This window comes from Chiloscyllium punctatum, chromosome 36, assembly GCF_047496795.1.
Source record: "Chiloscyllium punctatum isolate Juve2018m chromosome 36, sChiPun1.3, whole genome shotgun sequence".
Lineage (NCBI taxonomy): Eukaryota > Metazoa > Chordata > Chondrichthyes > Orectolobiformes > Hemiscylliidae > Chiloscyllium > Chiloscyllium punctatum.
The window spans coordinates 31,320,983-31,337,896 of record NC_092774.1 but is presented as its reverse complement, the minus strand read 5'-3'; the positions used below and the strand labels follow the sequence as shown (position 1 = coordinate 31,337,896).

The following is a 16,914-nucleotide window of genomic DNA, read 5'->3' as shown; positions in this document are numbered from 1 at the left end:
TTTCAGCTGGCTCAGAGTCGCCAATGTTCATTGCTGTGTTTGCCGCCAGCTCAGAGAGAGAACAATAGGCAGGACGTAGGAGTGAATAATGATCCGCGTGAGAGGGCGAATAACTGTTAATGGAGACTGTTAGTGGCTAACAATACGTCGTGTGTCATAGCAGACGAGGTGATAAACAGGAGTCTTTCGTGTGGTAGGGGTCAAGGACATGGGGGAGTTCAGGCCCTATAGTTATAGAACTCGATATTGAAGACCGGAGGGCTGGAAGGGCTCCAAGTGGAAAATGAGATGTTGTTCTTTCATCTGGAGCTAGAACACTGCTGCAAGCCTGAGACAGGGATGTTGGCCAGGGAACAGGGTGATGTGTTAAAGTGGCAGGCAACCGCAAGGTCAGGGCCTTTAGTTTCTGCGGGCAGAAGCGGGATGTTCTGCGAAGCAGTCACCCAATTTATGCTTCATGCTACGTTGGGGAAACGACACTGTGAGCAGAGAATGCGGTGGAATGAAATAGCAGCAGGGAGACTGGATGAGAAGCAGCTGTTCGGGAAAGTCTTTGCCGCTTGCAATTCTGAGAGCAATCTCAAATGTATTTCATACTGAGCATGTCTCAGGTCGCTCAAGAGGTGTGGGGCATTCGCTGCGCGCGTGCTTTCTGGCTCGTTGGTCTAGGCGTATGATTCTCGCTTTGGGTCTGTTACTGCGCTGACTTGCGAGAGGTTGCGGGTTCAAATCCCGGACGAGCCCGCGTTTTTTTAAATTGACTTGTGCAAAATTGCCTGATTAACTTTCTCAAAAAGCACCTTCGTGAAACCAGCGTGGGCTGCCTGGAGTACGAATGAGGAAGAAAACAGAGAAATGAAATGGTTGGAGATCGTGTTCAACAAGCGACTTGGATGCTGCCTGAACTGCTGTGCTCTTCCAGCACCACTAATCCACAATCTGGTTTCCAGCATCTGCAGTCATTGTTTTTTTACCATAGTGTTCAACAGGTTGACGTGAGTGGTGCGGTGTTTGAGGAATGTCAGCAATCAAGGTAGATTGGAAAATTGGGACAGCTCTCCTCGGAGAACCGTACTTTTCCAAGTCATGAGGGACCTAGAAACAGGAAATAATGTTTTGAAAATGCTCCCACGCCTGAAAGGATCCATAACGATTCGGCAGAATTTTAAGTCACGAGGAAAAGAAGTAAAAGTGACATTAGGAAGAACGTTTTCGTACAGGGAGTGGTGAGGGTCAGTAAGTCCCTGTCTGACATTGACAAAGAGGAAGATTCAATGGACCCAAAAGGGAATTCGGTGGTCACGTTCAGATGTACAGATTTACGCTGAGAAGGCGAGAGAATGAAACGAATAGAAACACACGTTTACTTAAGTGCAGAACCAGCAGAGGGAAGGTGGGCCGCATGGCCGCCGTCTGCGCTGTGACACATGTTGCGATTCAGTGTGAAATCACAGTTCGACCGACAGAATGTGGGAACTTAGAAAAAAGTTTATATTGACACAGCCTCCATACGTCTGCGAAACAGCATATCACACGACACCAGTGGAGGTCTTTGACATCAGGCTCGAAGGTGCCTGCCGCGTGCCAGACAAAAACCTGAAGTGTTCTGTGCAACCAGCCCCCCGAGTGGCGCAGCGGGAGCGTGCTGGGCCCATAACCCAGAGGTCGATGGATCGAAACCATCCTCTGCTATCGTTCACTGTCACCTTGATCTGCTTTCTTCAGCCAGCTGCCTTTGCATCTACTTGCCGATGTTCATATCGATCCATTCAAACGGCATGGGTTTTAGAGGTCTCAGTGGTATTCTGTTCTTGGTCGGTTTCCTCTGAACTGAATCGCAAAACCGGTTCTCTACGATGCTTATGAGCTGGTAAAGTTGAAACTCAGACATCGTCCCCCACTATTAGGACGGATACCACCGATTGTGAATAACCTCAGAGAGAGAGAGAGACAAGTGACAGACAGTCGCCGTGGAATCCATGGGCTGAATGGCTTCTGTCTGCGCGAGAATGATGCTACGTGTTGCTGAGGGAGCAAAAATGGTTCATTTTTCACCGTCCCTTCCGTTTTGGACTGCCTGCAGTCCCTCAGCTCAGGGCCGTGGGGATGACTCTCAGCGAGTGAAGGTTTCACGCGGATTCTCTTCATCTGGGACACTTGGGGCTCAGATGTTAACTGCTGCGCGGTCGCAGCAAAGAAAGCGATGCCCACTTTGCAATAGACTTTCCGTAAGATTGCTGCGTGAAGACGATTTCTGAACACCATGCAGGCTGCACAACAATGTGAATTTACCTGGGCGAAGAGTCCTCGGTGTTCATTTCTCTCTGTCCTGCCAGCACAGCATCTTTCTGTCTCTCCGATAACAGACCTTTGGAGAAAGTTCACAATCAAAGTTGTTCATGTTCCCCGCATTAATGTAACTGACACCTCTCACCCCAAGAGTTTCAGAGAGAGAGAGAGAGAGAAAGAGGGAGAGAGAGCAGAAGAGCGAATGGACTCTTACCCTCCCCCAACCCTACATTCCCCCACCCCCCTCCCCCCAGAACAACGTGCAAGTAGAAATAAAATGGTTTAATTATCCGCCAGTGGAGATAGTCCAGTTCCTGGGGATGAGACAAACATCAGCCCCCCCGGGGACAGAATGACCAGCAGATGTTCTGGAAAGGCTTTGCTGCTTGCAATTCTTGCAGCAATGTGGAATGTACTTCACACTGAGCAAGTTTCAGCTGGCTCAGAGTCTCCAACGTTCATTGCTGTGTTTGCCGCCAGCTCAGAGAAAGAACAATATGAAGGACGTAGGAGTGAATAACGATCCTCGTGAGAGGGCGAATAACTGTTAATGGAGACTGTTAGTGGCTAACAATACGTCGTGTGTCATAGCAGAGGAGGTGATAAACAGGAGTCTTTTGTGTGGTAGGGGTCAAGGACATGGGGGAGTTCAGGCCCTATAGTTATAGAACTCGATATTGAAGACCGGAGGGCTGGAAGGGCTCCAAGTGGAAAATGAGATGTTGTTCTTTCATCTGGAGCTAGAACACTGCTGCAAGCCTGAGACAGGGATGTTGGCCAGGGAACAGGGTGATGTGTTAAAGTGGCAGGCAACCGCAAGGTCAGGGCCTTTAGTTTCTGCGGGCAGAAGCGGGATGTTCTGCGAAGCAGTCACCCAGTTTATGCTTCATGCTACGTTGGGGAAACGACACTGTGAGCAGAGAATGCGGTGGAATGAAATAGCAGCAGGGAGACTGGATGAGAAGCAGCTGTTCGGGAAAGTCTTTGCCGCTTGCAATTCTGAGAGCAATCTCAAATGTATTTCATACTGAGCATGTCTCAGGTCGCTCAAGAGGTGTGGGGCATTACCTGCGTGCGTGCTTTCTGGCTCGTTGGTCTAGGCGTATGATTCTCGCTTTGGGTCTGTTACTGCGCTGACTTGCGAGAGGTTGCGGGTTCAAATCCCGGACGAGCCCGCGTTTTTTTAAATTGACTTGTGCAAAATTGCCTGATTAACTTTCTCAAAAAGCACCTTCGTGAAACCAGCGTGGGCTGCCTGGAGTACGAATGAGGAAGAAAACAGAGAAATGAAATGGTTGGAGATCGTGTTCAACAAGCGACTTGGATGCTGCCTGAACTGCTGTGCTCTTCCAGCACCACTAATCCACAATCTGGTTTCCAGCATCTGCAGTCATTGTTTTTTTACCATAGTGCTCAACAGGTTGACGTGAGTGGTGCGGTGTTTGAGGAATGTCAGCAATCAAGGTAGATTGGAAAATTGAGACAGCTCTCCTCGGAGAACCGAACTTTTCCAAGTCATGAGGGACCTAGAAACAGGAAATAATGTTGTGAAAATGCTCCCACGCCTTAAAGGATCCATAACGATTCAGCAGAATTTTAAAGTCACGAGGAAAAGAAGTAAAAGTGCCATTAGGAAGAACGTTTTCGTACAGGGAGTGGTGAGGGTCAGTAAGTCCCTGTCTGACATTGACAAAGAGGAAGATTCAATGGACCCAAAAGGGAATTCGGTGGTCACGTTCAGATGTGCAGATTTCCGCTGAGAAGGCGAGAGAATGAAACGACTAGAGTCACACGTTTACTTAAGTGTAGAACCAGCAGAGGGAAGGTGGGCCGCAGAGCCTCCGTCTGCGCTGTGACACATGTTGTGATTCAGTGTGAAATCACAGTTCGACCGACAGAATGTGGGAATTTAGAAAAAAGTTTATATTTACACAGCCTCCATACGTCTGCGAAACAGCATATCACACGACACCAGTGGAGGTCTTTGACATCAGGCTCGAAGGTGCCTGCCGCGTGCCAGACAAAAACCTGAAGTGTTCTGTGCAACCAGCTCCCCAAGCGGCAGCAGAGTGGCGCAGCGGGAGCGTGCTGGGCCCATAACCCAGAGGTCGATGGATCGAAACCATCCTCTGCTATCGTTCACTGTCACCTTGATCTGTTTTCTTCAGCAAACTGCCTTTGCTTCTACTTGCCGAAATGTTCATATCGATCCATTCAAGCGGCATGGTTTTAGAGGTCTCGGTGATATTCTGTTCTTGGTCGGTTTCCTCTGAACTGAATCGCAAAACCAGTTCTCTACGATGCTCAAGAGCTGGTAAAGTTGAAACCCATGCCTTGCGGTTTCGGCCATTCCCTGCAGTAATTCGCCACCTGGTTCAGACGTCAATGACAAGCATGTCCGAAACCGCATCACGACTCAGACATCGTCCCCCACTATTAGGACGGATACCACCGATTGTGAATAATCTCAGAGAGAGAGAGACAAGTGACAAGACAGTCGCCGTGGGCTCGCTGGGCTGAATGGCTTCTGTCTCCGCGAGAATGATGCTACGTGTTTATGCCGTCCCACTGCCTATCTCTGGGACCGGAGGGCTGTAAGGTCTCCACGTGGAAAATGAGATGTTGTTCTTTCATCTGGAGCTAGAACACTGCTGCAAGCCTGAGACGGAGATTTTGGCCAGGGAACAGGGGGACCTGTTAAAGTGGTAGGCAACCGCAAGGTCAGGGCCTTTTTTAGTGAAACTGACACCTCTCACCCAAAGGATTCAGAAAGAGGGAGACAGCTGAACCGCAAAAGTGCTAGATCACTGTTCCACAAAAGCATCTTTGTTAAACGAGATCGGATTGCCAGAAGTAGGGGATGGGGCTGAGCTACCATTGCAGTGAACACTGCGAAGGGAAACATTTGTTCAAAGTTAGAACATGTTTTGCAGATTGTTCGCCCACACAATCCGAGTCTGAATGAATTCTCCAGCTGCGTTATTGCTAAAAATCTGAGAGTGAAATTTCAGGAAGCGGGGAATTGAAGTGATTGGAGATAGCGCTGAAGAGGTTGTCGTGAATTGTGCCGTGTATGAGGAATGTCAATAATGAAGGCAGATTGGAAAGTTGGGACAGTTCTCCTTGGAGAACAGAAGTTTGAAATCTGGCCCAGTTGACATTTTCCAAGACATGAGGGATCTAGACAGAGAAAATATTACCATGAAAATGGTACCACGCCTGAAAGGATCGCTAACAATTAGGCAGAGTCTTGGGCAAAGGAAGTAAAAATGACATTATGAAGAACGTTTTCGTGCAGAGAGTGGTTAGGGTCAGATTTACACAGTTGCGCTGGCACCCTTGGAGAGCTCTGAGTTGTCTTGTCCTCTTCTGTCGCTGGGTCCTGATCTCAAGTGTGAAACCTCTTCCCTCAGATGGTAATGAACTGGTGAAGTAGAAACACATGACTTGCTGTTTTTGTCCATTTCCTGCGGTAAAGAAACAGACGCCCTTGTAACAAAATACTTTCTGCAGGATTGCTGTGTCAAGGCAAATTCTGAACACCAAACAGGTCGCACAAGAAGGCACTCATATCAATTTACCTGAGGGAAGAGTCTCCGGTGTCCATTTCTGTCTGTCCCGATACCACATCACCTTGTCATTTCTCCGAGAACAGACCTTTGGAACAAGTTTAAAGTTGCCATTTGATGGATTCGTGTCAATGACGTCTCCTCCCCCAAGTGATAGGGAGAGAGAGCAGAAGAGCGAATGGGCTCTGCCTTCCACCAGCACAGCTTGGAAGGAGAAACAAAATGGTTCAATTATCCGCTAGTGGAGAGAGCCGGGTCCCTGGGGACGGGACAAACAGCAGTGTTCTGGGAGCTGGGAGACAGACTGAGAAGCAGATGTTCTTGAAACTCGTTGCTGCTTGAAATTCTGGGAGCAATGTACAATGTATTTCGTACTGAGCAAATCTCAGCTGCTTCTGGAGCTGGCTGCGCCCATGGCATGTGGTTCGTTGGTCTCAGGGTATGAACAGGTTGACATGAATGGTGCCGTGCCTGAGGAGTGTCAGTTCTGAAGGTAGATTGGAAAGTTGGGACAGATCTCCTTGGACCTGTAGTTGCTGTGGAGGAGGATGATAAGACCCAGAATATCGAATAAAATATTATAGTGTTAGCAACTTAAATGATATATTGAAGAAACCTAGATTTCTGTTGAGTCTTTCATCATTTAAAACGGGTTGTAGATTTCGCTTCATTCATCTGTAAATCCCAGAACTTTTTAAAAGTCACATTCTACAGGTAACTTAAGGTTCTATAAAAGGAGGTGACACCTCAGGTCAGACAATGCATGAAAGCTGTGAGGGTAGGGTCTATCTGTATCCTAATCTTGAGTGAGACTGGTTCTATTTACAAATATATAATCTTGCAAACGCAGTTTCACCCCAAAGACTTCTATATGTGAGTGCATGCATGAGAGAGAGCGTGTGTGTGCGTGTTCATGCTGGGTACTGTGTGTGTGTGTGTGTGTGTGTGTGTGTGTGTGTGTGTGCGTGTGTGTGTGTGTGCGTGTGTGTGTGTGATGGAGTATAAGCATGTGAGATGGTGTATGCGTAAGTTTGAGCGTGGGGATGTATTACTGTGTGTCTGAGAGAGAGCATGTCGGTCAGAGAGGGTCTGTACGAGCGTGTGAGTATGTAAGAGAGTGTGCTTGTGTGTGTGAGAGTGTATTGCGTCGCTGGGTCTCCTGTCGTGTGACGTGAACCCAGGGTCTCGGCTGAGGCCATCCTCATGTGTTCTAAATTTGGCTATCAGCCTCTGCTCGGCCACTAGATCAAAGAGGGCTGAGGCACAAGAAAGGACGGGCGGGGGAACTGGTGGTGGTGGAGAAGGGAGAGAAATGGAGAGGGGACAGAGGTTGGGGAGTAGAGAATGACTGGGGTTCAGAGGGTTAGGGAGAGAATTGGGGTGCAGTATGAAGAGGGGAGAAAGGGCGAGGGCAGTGGGTGGGGAGAAAATGGACAAGGGGCGGAATGGGAAGCGAGAGACAGCACAAATCCCACCTTCCCCCGGACTGGTATCAGTGTCCCACGAACTGGAACCCACTCATTCCACAGCAGATTTGGGGCAACCATTTCTCAATATAAGCATGGCTAAGGCATATCATCCCTGCAGGCCATTCACACCGACCTTCCCAACAGCATCCCACTTAGACCCACTCGATTACGCTACAGCCCTGCAGTTCCCCATGGCTATTTCCTGATGAAGGGTTTTGCCCGAAACGTCGATTCTCCTGCTCCTCAGATGCTGCCTGACCTGCTGTGCTTTTCCAGCACCACACTCTCGACCCTAATCTCCAGCATCTGCAGTCCTCACTTTCGCCCTGTGAGGGGTGAATGTTATATTCCTAGTCTTCTAAATCTTTTAAAATCGTTTCGCCTCACCCTATACCCTGTAGTTTTGGAATACCTCTACCCTGGGGAAAAGACAGAAACGTTGAGCAGCCAGACAAAATGCAAAAGGAATAACATGTCAAGGCACAGGGAAAATAACATTTCGACAAAAAATTGCTTTGGTATTTTTCTCTCCTATTCGCATTTGGACACTTAAAATTTGTCATGATCTGGAGGTGCCCGTGTTGGACTGGGGTGTACGAAGTGAAACATCACACAACATCAGGTTACAGTCCAATCGGCTTGTTTGGAAGCACTAGCTTTCGGAGCGCCGCTCCTTCATCAGGTGGTTGTGGAGAATAAGATCATAAATTCTGTGTCTTACGATCTTATACTCCACAACCACCTGATGAAGGAGCAGCGCTCTGAAAGCTAGTGCTTCCAAATAAGTCTGTTAGACTATAACCAGGTGTTTTGTGATGTTTAACTTTAAAATTTGTAACAAATTCCTGCACACTGAGCATGCTCCGCGGTGTCAGCAATCAATGTGCATGACCGCCAGTGTCAGCAAAGCACTGCGCATATTCCTTGGTGCCCGCAGAAACGGCGCGTCAGCTCCTTTCCATGGACCAATGAAGAACCTTGGAGGACCGGAAGGAGATTGGTCCTCCTGCCAATCAGAGCCGGCCATGGTCGAAATGTGGAGGTTGGACCGTGAGCTCTGAAGATGCTGCTGCTCCTTTTTCTGTGAACTTCACCCCAGACTGTAACTTCCTTCCTCTGCCTAACTTTTGTGAGTACAACAGTCTGTTTCTCACCACTTTTTCCATGTTTTGTTTCATTCTGGGGTTCAATTGTTAACTTGCAGCAACTGAAAGGAAAGAGTGAATCGAGGGAGGGGATAGACTCTGGAAAAGTTGATCCAGGTTTGTGTCTCAATTTGCAAACACATGGCAAATGCAGTGACACAATCTCTCGCCTTTGATGTGTTTTTAAAAAACGCAGAGAGGAGGCGCATTGTTTAGATGGTGATATGTTGAGATGTGGTGAAAGTGAGATGATGGAGATCAGAGTTCAAAAGTGTGGCGCTGTAAAAGCACAGCAGGTTAGGCAGCAACTGAGGAGGAGGAGAGTCAATGTTTCGGACACGAGCCCTTCATCAGGAATGATGTGTGGATGGACAAAGGGGCCTCAGCGTCCTTCTACACCAGTCACTGCCAGTTGTCAGACAGGAGCAGCAAGCAATCAGCAAGGCAAGTGGTATATTAGCAAGAGAAGTTGAGTTCAGAAGTGGGGATGTCTTCCTGCAGTTAGGTCAGTCATTGAATGTATTCAAGGCTGAGTTCATTTGACTTTGAAGAACAAAGAAGTGGATGGGTATTGGGGGAAGGTAAGAAAATGGTTTTAAGACCAGTATAGACCAGTTACAGTCATACAGCATAGAAACAGACCATTAAGTCCAACTAGTCCATGCTGACTGTGTTCAGAAACTAAACTAGTCCCACCTGCCAGTGTTTGGCCCAGACTCTCTGAACCTTTCCAATTACAATTGCAACATTTAAGAGGCATTTGGATGGGTATATGAATAGGAAGGGTTTGGAGGGATATGGGCCGGGTGCTGGCAGGTGGGACTAGATTGGGTTGGGATATCTGGTCAGCATGGACGGGATGGACCGAAGGGTCTGTTTCCATGCTGTACATCTCTATGACTCCATGTACTTATCCAAATGGCTTTTAAACACTGTAACTGTACCTGCATCCACTACCTCCTCTGGATATTGATACCACATGAGAACCATTCTCTGTCTTAAAATAAAAAGGTGCCCCTCATGTCTTTTTCAAATATTTCTCCTCTCATCTTCAAAGTTTGCTCCCTAACCTTGAAACACCCATCCCGGGGAAAGAATACCTGCTGTTCACCTCATCGATACCCCTGAAGATTTTATAATCCCCTCTGAGGTCATCTCTCAACCTCCGATGCTACAGTGAAAAAAATCCCACCCTGTTCACCTAGATGCCGATATATTTATATCCAGTTATGAACTGTTCAATGCTGGTGCCGACTGGAAAGACCAAATGACCTATTCCTGCTCCCAATTCTCACACTCTGTGTCCAGGACAGCAAGAGACCATATGACATAGGTGCAGAAATTAGGCCATTCAGCCCATCAGATCTACTCCACCATTCAATCATTACTGATACGTTTCTCAACCCCATTTTGAAATTTTGATCTTGGAAAGGCAGATCAGGGCAGGATCTGCAAAGTGAATGGGGAGTGTTGTTGACCAAAGATACCTTGGAGTGCTGCTTCATAGTTTCTTGAGTCGCAGGTAGACAGGATTGCGAAGGAGGTTTTTGATGTGCTTGTCTTTATAGGTCAGTGCATTTCAGTACAGATGTTGGGAGGTTATGTTGCCCCTGTACTGGACATTGATGAGGCTACTTTTGGAATACTGTGTTCAGTTCTGGTTACCCTGCTACAGGAAATGTGTTGTGAACCTTTGAAAGGGTTTGGCAAAGATTTACAAGGCTATTGCCAGAGTTGGAGGGTTTGAGCTATAGGGAGAGGCTGAATAGGACGGGGCTGTTTTCCCTGGAGCATTGGAGGCTGAGGGGCGACTTTATAGAAGTTCATAAGGAGCATGGATAGGGTGAATAGCCAAAAACATTTCCCCAGAGTAGGGAAGTCCAAAACTAGAGGGCAAAGATTTGAGGTGAAAGGGGAAAGATTTAAAAGGAACCTTATGGACAACTTTCTCACACAGAGAGTGATGCAAGCATGGAATGAGCTGCCAGAGGAAATGGTGGAGGCTGGTATAATTACAGCATTTTAAATGGCATCTGGTAACAGGGTGAATTGAGAGCGATATAGGCTAAGTGCTGACAAATGGGACTATGTTAATTTGGGATATCTGGTCAGCACAGACAATTTGGACTGAAGGAAAGCAGAAGTATTGTTGTGAAGACTGGAATTTCAGAGCAGCTTTCAAAGATGTTTTGTCCTTACTGTGAGCAGAAGCTACAATGAAATTTTTCATTTGAGAGACAGCAACTGAGTAAGTGAGGACATCCAGGATTTTGATGGAATGTGGGAATTTGTTGCAATGTGGGGTTGAAGTGTTTAAAGTAAAGTGTCCTGAGCGGGAAGCCTAGTGAAGGGTTAGATGCGTTTTTGTTTTCAACTGCTCATTTCTTTCAGCCCCCAACAATGTATTTCCAATGCTGTGCATCAGAAGGAGCGGTGAATCAGTAACTGGTATCATCAGAAGTCTTACGGTTTCCAGTACTGCAGGTATTGCATTGTTGTATCAGCATTGTAAAGGTCACTGGCAGCAGCGGGAGATGTGGGCTGTATTCACTGGAAGCGATGAAGCAGTTAGATAACACACATATGAGAGGGCAGAGTGGGACTTGTCTTTCAATTTGCAGAAGTTGGGAGGTTGTGGGAGCTGTGGTTCTGGGCAAACACAACTGCAGTAAATCATAGAAGTCCTACAGTGTGAAAGGAGGCCATTCAACCCATCAAGTCCACACTGACCCATCGAACAGCATGCCACCCAGACCCACCTTATCTCGTCGTTTCTGCCGGTGGGTTAGACTAGGTAACAAGATTAGGGGTAGTTTTAAGGCGTAGGAGGAGGGACTACATTTCCTGCAGAGTGGTGAATCTATGGAATTCTTTGCCCAAGGAAGCAATAGAAGCAGGCATATTCAAGACACAGTTCGATGGGATTTTGGATGGTAGGTGAATTTAGGGTAGTCAGGATAATGCAGGTAAGAGGAGCTGAGATGATGGATCGATCAGCCATGACCTTAAAGAATGGTGGAGTAGGCTCGATGGGCCAAATGGCCTCTTTCTGCCCTGCAGGGATTTATGATTGCTTCATATGGCGTATATCTGATATTCGCTGTTGTACACGCTGCATGGCTATGATTTTTCACCTTCTAATATAGTAATGGAATTACATCCTGTATTTCTTGTGTTCATTTTTATTTAACAGGTCAGCAGGAAGTCTTTCAGCAACTTTACTGGCTTTCTTTCCTGAAGCAGCCTTGACATTTCATTTTCATATCCTTGATTCAGCTCCATTTCCAGCACATTTGTAGGAAGATTGTTCCAGGTCATTGTCACCTAAATGAAGTTTTCCTCTTTATATACCTAATGCTACCTTGCTGAATGAGGGTTTTCAGGTTTCTGTGTCATGGATAATATATGATCAGCAGGTATCTGGCAATCTATGGAATTGTCACCGATATTATGTTCATTTGACTGGACTGACCGTGACTTATTTCGTGATTTCTTTTGCAGGAAGACATGGGGAAAGAAATCTGAAACCAAAAGATACATCAGCTTCTGACTGAGCCACTTGATTCATTGGGACTTGAATATCAGCAGCCATTCCAGTCGAGAAGAAATGATTGCTTTTGTCTGCTTGGACACTGGTGTGGCAGGAAGAATACTGATACACCCGAATGAGGGAGATTCAGTGCAGTGACTGTGAAAAGTACAGTACTTCACACCACTTACTCAGCTTGGAGGATCAAAGAGACCGTTCACTTGCTCTCTGTGCGGGAAGGATTTCACCCGCTCCTCCCACCTGCAGAGACATCAGTGAGTTCACCGACCATCGCAGGGGGATTGAAGGAGCTTCGGCCGAGTGCCATTATCGACTGCATTAATAACCCAGTTCTGGGGACTCCCGGGTTTGAATCTCACCAAAGCAGATGGCGGATTTGGAGTTCAGTCAGAAATCTGGAGTTCAGAATCTCATTATGAAACCATTTTCGGGGAACAAACTCCCCAATCTGATTCACTCATGATTTAGGGGAGGAAACTGCCGTTGTGGGAAAGGCTTCACTCAGTCGTCCCAGCTGCATCCTTTCCCTGGTCTGGCCTATATGTGACTCCAGACCCACAGCAGTGTGGTTGATTCTTGACAGCCCCTCTGCAAGTGCGCGGGGAGAATCTTACTTGGATACAGACTATGGGTTGCAATTGCTGAGTGAAGCAATACTTCCTCCAGGCTAAGGCTGCACCAAGGATCGAATTACAAAGGGACAACTCAGCTGACCAATAGTGAAGAAAGTGAAATGCAGGGGAGTGTGTGTGTGTGTGTTTAAAAAAAAGCTACTTCTTGTGCACCTTTTTGCTGGGATGATCTGAAGCTGCAACAAAGTTCGGTCCCAACAAAAGTTACCTGAACCTACCGTCGGACTCTGACTTTACCAAGCATGCACACATGCAAACACACACTCTCGCAGCCAGACTCAAGTGTATGCACACAGTCACTCACTCTCATGCATGCACACATAGATAAGACTATGGGGTGAATTTGCATTTTCAGAATTATGTTTGAAGATACATTCTATTTTGCTCAAAGTGAGAGTGCGCAGGATAAGTCTGTGAGAGGATGTGTGTGTGGGTGAGAGTGTGGGTGGGTACATGTGTGTGCATCTGAGAGAGCGTGTATATCTGAGAGAGTGCCTGCGTGAGTATGTGAGAATGTATGGCTGTGTGTGAGAGACAGAGAGACAGAATGTGTACAGTGTAGTGGGGTCACCTGTAATGTAACATGAACCCAAGGTCCTGGTGGAGCCATCCTCATGGATTCCAAACTTGGCTATCACACTGTGCTCAGCCACTAGAAATGATTAAGCAGTTACACAATAGACACGGGAGAGGGCAGGGTGAGACTTGTCTTTCGATTTACAAAAGATGGAAGGCTCTGGATGATGTGATCTCGGGCAAACACAACTTGGAGGACCTTCGGCTCAGAGAGGTGGAGCTGGAATCCAGGTTGCTGACACGGTGGGAGGGCAAGGAGGAAAGTTAATCAGATGCTTTTTATTCCGGGAGATGGTCTTTCCCACCGGACAGAGCCTTCTGATGGAATCAGTGGACAGGGTCAGGAGGGTGCGAGCCCGGGTCAGGCAGGTAAAGGGGATCTGAGAGAAGGCTTCAGGGGAGAGGAGCTAACTGTGGGGTGGTGGGAGTAAGAACAACGTTAGGGAGGGGGAGGTAAGGGACAGAATAGTGACGGGAATTGCCTCTGTTCTCTGCAGTTGGCAGCAGAAGCATAGATGGCATCAGAATCTGATGCCAGGATTCAAGAACCGCTTTGCTCTGGGCTGGAGAAGTGGGAAAGGGAAGTGTAATGGGTGCGGTCCAACAATGTCACAGGACACAGCCTCTGCTGAGGGCGCATGAGAAGTTAAAAGCTGCAAAGACAAAGCAGAACCTCAAAGCACTGGGTGGGATGGTGGCTCAGTGGTTAGCAATGCTGCTTAATAATGCCACGAACCTGGGTTTGATTCCACCCTTGGGTGACTGTCTGTGTGAAGTTTGGCATGTTCTCCCCCTTGTGTCTGTGTTGGTTACCTCTGGGTGTTCTGGCTTCCTCCCACAGTCCAAAGATTTGCACTTTAGGGTGGATCAGCTGTGCTAAAGTGTGCAGGTGAGCTTGCATCTTGGATGACCATGTTTGTTTCGGTTCCTTCATTTGTAAATCCCAGAACATTTTTAAACTTACATTCTCAAGATAGCTTTTAACAATAGGTGTCATCTCAGCTCAGATAATGTACTGAAGGTGAGACATTTAAGTCTGTCTGTGTCCCAATGTTAGGCCAGACTGATTCTATTTCTAAAGTGGGAGATACAGAATCTTAAATGGATTTATACAGTTTTTGAGTAATTCGGAATAAATGGACTTCTGCAAGGAAGTGTACAAACAACTGACCAGGAACACGACAAGCAACTACCAGCTGATCTGACTAAAGAGCACAACCGTGAACTGACAGCATTCATCAAGACTTCTGATCCAATCCTTCCAGAAGCTCAGCATCCACGGACTAGTTGAATCCGTGGATGTGTCAGTACTCTACACCAGCATTCCTCATGACGATGGCATCACGGTAACAGCTTCAGTACTCAATACCAACAACTGCCAATCTCTGAGCACTGTCCTACAACTCATCCGCTTCATTCTCAACCACATTTTCACCTTTGGCAACCAGTTCTTCGTCCAGACACATAGAACAGCCATGGGGACCAAATTTACACCCCAGTATGCCAACATTTTCACGCAGAGGTTCGAACAAGGCTTCTTTTCTGCACAGGACCTCCAACCAACACTATACACCAGATACATTGATGACATTTCTTCCTCTGGACCCATGGTGAGGAGTCACTGAAACAACGATACTGTGATATTAACAAGTTTCATCCCACCATCACACTCGCCACACTCTTTAGTATCTGTCTCATTTTTGAACACATGCAGCTCTATCAAGGATGGGTATCTCAGCACTTCTCTGTACCGCAAACTCACGGATATCCTGACAGTGCTACACTTCTCTAGTGAAACATATTAAAACAGCCACCCCCTCTGGACAAGCCCTTCGCATACATAGGATCTGTTCAGGTGAGGAGGAACATGACAGACACTTGGAAGTACACAAGCATTCTCTCATAAGAACGGGGTACAATGTTCAACTCATCAACTGCCAGTTCCAATGTGTCACAGCAAGAAACTGTAATGACTTCCTTTGGGAGACAGACACGAGCTGCGACCAAAATGGTACCATTTGTTGTCCAGTACTTCTCAGGAGCCGAAACACAACGCCATGTTCTTCACAGCCTGCAACACATTATTGATGAGGATGAGCACCTCGCCAAGACCTTCCCCACGCCTCCACTTCTCGCCTTCAAACAACTGCCAAACTTTAAACAGATAATTGTTCTCAGAAAACTGCCTGGCCTTCAGGACAAGATGAAACAACTCTTGTCACGGCAGATGATGAAAGATGTATCAGAGTGTTGACACGATTACCACCATTACACGTGGGGACACCACCCACCATGAGTGCAGCAGGTACTCATGTGACTCAACCAACATTGTTTTATCTCATCCACTGCAGGCAATGATGCCCTGAGTCTTGGTATATTGGCGAGACCGAGCAGAGGCTACAGCAACAGATGAATGGACACTGCACAACAATCACCAGCCAGGAGTGTTCCCTCCCAGTCGGGGAACACTACAGCGGTCCGGGACATTCATCCTTGAACCTTCGGTTGACCATCCTTCAAGGTAGACTGTCTGTCTGTCTCTCTCTGTCTCTCACACACACACAAGCATGCATTTAGACAAATACGTGCTCCTCCAAACCAACACACTCACACAGACTCACTCTCATACACATGCGCTCTCTCAAATGCTCTCTCTCACACACACACCCTCTCACAGACTTGTCCCCCATTTCACTCTCTCACACACACATGATCACTCAGTTTCTCCTGCACACACTCACACACATAAAAGTTTGTGGGTTGAATTTGTACTTGCAGAATCGCATTGTATTTTGCTCAAAAACTCAGACACGTAAGATTCTGTAATACCACGATAGAAATATAATCCGTCTGACGTAACATTGGGACACAGACAGACTTTAACTTAACTTCAGTGCATTATCTGATTGAGATGACACCTATTGTTAAAAGCTATTTTGAGAACGTAACTTTTGAAAAGTTCTGGAATTTACATGTGAAGGAATCAAAACTAACATGGTCATTCTAAAAGATGGTAGAGGTCAGCTAAAGTTGTTTGATATTCCATTCCATGACACTGCAATCCTGTTGCTATAAAGTCTGTGTGTTATGATTCGGCTCCACAACCAACCGATGAAGAAGCAGCGCTTCGAAAACTAGTGATTCCAAATAAACCTGTTGGGCAACAACGTGGCATTGTGTGATTTTTAACTTTGAAAATCTGTCAGTAATGCCAACATTTCCATACTGCGCATGCTACTGGGTGTCAGTAACGCACTGCGCATGTGTCACGGTGTCAGCAAAGTACGACACATGCTCACGCAACAAGCGGAAACGCTCCGTGACCTTGTTTTGATGTACCAATGAGAAGCTCTGGAGGACCGGATGGAGACTGGTCCTCCTGCCAATCAAAGCAAACCCATGCGGAAGTAGGACCATGAATTTCTGAAGTTGCTGCTGCTGCTCCTCTCTCTCTGAATGAAGATTGAGCTTCACGCCAGACTGCAACTTCCTTCCTCTGTCCAACATCTGTGAGTACAACACTCTTTTCTCAACCACTTTTCTATTCTGGGGTTGAGCTGTTGACTTGCAGGAACTGAAGGGAAACGGAGTGAATCCAGGGAGAGGACAGACTCTGGGAAAGTTAGTCCAGGTCTTTTTTCAATGGCAAATACAGGAGAATTGACATTTCAGGCTTGAGCCTTT

At 46.9% G+C, this 16,914-nt stretch overlaps 1 protein-coding gene and 1 non-coding gene across 2 annotated transcripts in view; both read left to right on the top strand.

Annotated features, from left to right (window-relative positions):
• The window catches only part of LOC140460329 (uncharacterized), a 91,642-nt gene that overhangs the window by 61,168 nt on the left and 13,560 nt on the right, over positions 1-16,914 (top strand). The window lies entirely within an intron of this gene.
• Positions 4,353-4,424, top strand: trnam-cau (transfer RNA methionine (anticodon CAU)). Its single transcript has one exon. It is a non-coding gene; the product is annotated as a tRNA-Met (tRNA).